The sequence below is a fragment of the Lolium rigidum genome, chromosome 1 (assembly GCF_022539505.1).
Source record: "Lolium rigidum isolate FL_2022 chromosome 1, APGP_CSIRO_Lrig_0.1, whole genome shotgun sequence".
Classification (NCBI taxonomy): domain Eukaryota; kingdom Viridiplantae; phylum Streptophyta; class Magnoliopsida; order Poales; family Poaceae; genus Lolium; species Lolium rigidum.
Window position 1 is genome coordinate 305,495,070 of NC_061508.1, and position 3,457 is coordinate 305,498,526.

Consider the following 3,457-nt stretch of genomic DNA (forward strand, 5'->3'; position numbering starts at 1 on the left):
GGAAGCTTCGTGCAAAAATAGGACCCCGGGCGAAAGTTTCGTCCAATTCCGAGAATATTTCTTTACTAGGATTTCTGAAACCAAAAACAGCGAACAACAGAATCGGCTCTTCGGCATCTTGTTAATAGGTTAGTTCCGTAAAATGCATAAATATGACATATAATGTGCATAAAACATGTAGGTATCATCAATAAAGTAGCATGGAACATAAGAAATTATCGATACGTTGGAGACGTATCAGTTGGCAGTGCACTGTTCAGTACAAGTGAATCGGCCATAGAAGATCCAGCATTGCTCGACGTGCGGACGACAGAAGACACAGCAGCATGCATTGGCTGCCCACTGCTGGTCCTCTCCCCCACGACTCTGCCGGTGTCGAGCTGTGGTTGGCTACTGCCGTCCCACGCGGGAGACACAGGCGCGGGAGACGAGCACACAGGGCGCTGCTGCTGCGTCAGGTGGGTCGCCAGTGACTTGCCATTGGCTCCAGGTGCAGACTGCCGGCCAGCAACCTCCCGCTGTCCATTGACAGGCTGACGAGGAGCGGGACCCAAGACACCTGCATGGGACAGCGGCTGCACTGCTGCTGCCTGCTGCCCAATGGTTGGTCCGCACTGATCCCCAGCACTGATCAGTACTGATCCCAAGGCTGATCCTCTGGCACTCGAATCTGCATCAGAAAACGTGCCAGTTTCGTCATATAGTGGCAGAAAAACAACATGAGATAATGTCTCAAAATGAAGCTCTTTTTTGTTCAAATTTTTTGTACAAGAAAGAGAACCTGAAGGTGATAGTGTGACACTCATAGACCCAATTTGAACAGCCTGTAAAGAGCAAAGTTGCTCTTGCATACCATCAACATCATTATTTAAATTGGATTCATCTTGCTCATTAGTTTTGGATTGTTCCTTCAAATCATTTCCTTTGGTCTCCATGTCCATACTATGTCCTCCACTATCTTTTCCTTTACCATTGTGTGCATCATCATTTCCACCATTGTGTGCATCATCATTTCCACCATTTTCATTACTTGCATCTATCATGTTCACTTCTTGAGATTGATTTGCTGCTTCCACCTCAAAATGTAGTTTGAAGAACCCCTTCTAATAAACATGTCACAATCCTCTGGGATAAGCCTCTTATCCAAACAACCAATCTTGATCCTAAGCACTTTATTCGTCCGAGTATATGCCATATCTACATCCAGAGTCTTTCCAAACAAAGTTCCAACACTCCATAAGGATAAATAATCTGTTATAATATCTGATGGCAAACCTAAAACACGAACCCAAACCTCCGGTAGCATATACAATGGCTCCTCCAAAGATGACCAGAGATCAAAGGTCAAGTGAGATTCCCTGTCGGTGCAAATATAAGTGCCAAAAAATTTCAACCTCTGAACCTCAAGTTTGCTTGGTAATTTAACTCTGTAGACATTATCTTTGAAATGGAACACTTCCCAATTGAACTTCTCAGAAGGTACAATCTTCTTAAGTTGCTCAATTAATTGTGGTATAGTCATAGCCTCTCCATCTACAGTAACTTTGGCCAATTTAGGATTCTCGGCTTTGGCCTTGAAAGCACCACATGAAAGTTCAAAAAACATAAGAGCCTCATTTGCATATCCGTGGAGAATAGCTGAGGGTTTTGGAGCATTCAGAAGATGACAAGCTGTGGTGGCATGGTGAACGGACTCACAAATATCAAAGAAAGGCAAAGGACAATCATCAATATGGTGTCCTGGTTGCTTACATCGAAAACAGCCCGTCTTATCGTCCTTCTTCTTCTTCGGAGGACCCTGGACCTCGTTATCCTTCCCCTTTGCACCACTATCTTGAATACCCTGAGCTTCCTGGCCTGCCACAATCGGTTGAGGAGTAGGCTTGGGTGCCGCAACCGGCATGCCCCCTTGCAGATCCTTCGCCGTGTCCAATTCTGCCACCTGGGCGGCCCTCACAGTCGGTGTTTCATTAGCCTTTGTAGCAGCTGTGACCGCCGCCACCACGGCCTGTACCGTCTGCTGCAACAGATCAGCATCAAAACTAGACCTCGCATGTGGTTCAGTTCCACCGGCATGAGGACGATTCACAAAACCCCCTCCACGCCCAGAGTTCCATCTCTGCTGATTACCTCCATATGCAAATCTGCTATTACTATTGAAATTGTTACCTCTCTGGTAATTGCCGTATGGATCTTCCCAGTTGTCATGGCCCTGCCCCATACCTCTACCAGCCGAATTGCTAGACTCGCCCTGGAAGAAATTGCGGTCTGGTCCGTAGCCGCGACCACCACGACCGCCGGCATTGTTGCCTTGGTACCCACGCCCTGCTCCATAGTCATGACCACCACGGACTCCGCCATGGTTGTAACGACCTCGAGCCGAGAAACCTCCACGTGCATTACCATATCCGTCGCGTCCTTGACCCGCGCCGCCCCGGCCAGCCTGAAAACCGCCGCGTCCGGGATTGAAACCTCCCCGACCACCGTCTCCATTCATCGGACCTCCTTCACGCCGCCCCGGGACGACAGGAGCACCAGACTGACAGCGTTTCCAGGCTAACCCTAGTAGTTTGCGAAACGCGTGCCCAGCGGCGGCGTTCCCTACCTTAGCCTGGCGAGGACCTTGGTCACCGTTGATTCGGACTGAACCAAGACACTTGCGATCTCGTACCGGGTTTGGGCCAATAAACGTGGATCTGCAATGGACTCCAGCCCGCAACCTGACGGAGCCCACATCTGAATTTTTTGAAATTTCCTCTTTCGTCGGATCTCGGATCTTCGTGTCAGACACCGGCGACCAACGTCTCCGGCGAACGACAGTCCAACCCTCAACATCATCGTCAAAGAAGACAGTAGGTTCCAGGACAGGCGACGCTTTGAGGCGGGCACCAGCATTGTTGCCCCTCGGCAGAGAAGGCGAAGGAAACGGAGACGTACCTTCGGACGTAGATAGCATCAATGCAGCTTTGGAAGCCATGCGCTGATGATCTCGCCTTTGGATCCTCTTTCGATGCCTCCTTGCCAGCTCCACCGATCTCTCATGGAGATCCGCATCGCCCGCCGGAGATATCGATCTGCAAAGAAAACTTACCGACAAAGCCCCGTCCTCATCCTCACCTTCATCGCCGTCTGCTTCCCCATTATCCTCGTCATCTGAAGATTGTACCATCCAGAATCGGCTCCCCGCAATCCACTCCGGTGTGTTACCACTCTCGCCGGCCGTCGGAGCCTCCGCCGGCGTTGGGGTGGCGAGGTCGCCACCCGTGTCGCACGGTGAAACGCCAACGGTCATCTTTCAAAAACTTGAATCACTCGGCTGGGTGTAATTGGTATCTATTGATATTAATATATTTCCTTTATCGAAAAATGAAGTCGCAAGAGCCCAAGCAGTTCACTACGCACAAACCACTTCTTGCTCTAGCCCATAGGAAGGAAGCGTCGACGGCGCAGCACGCCC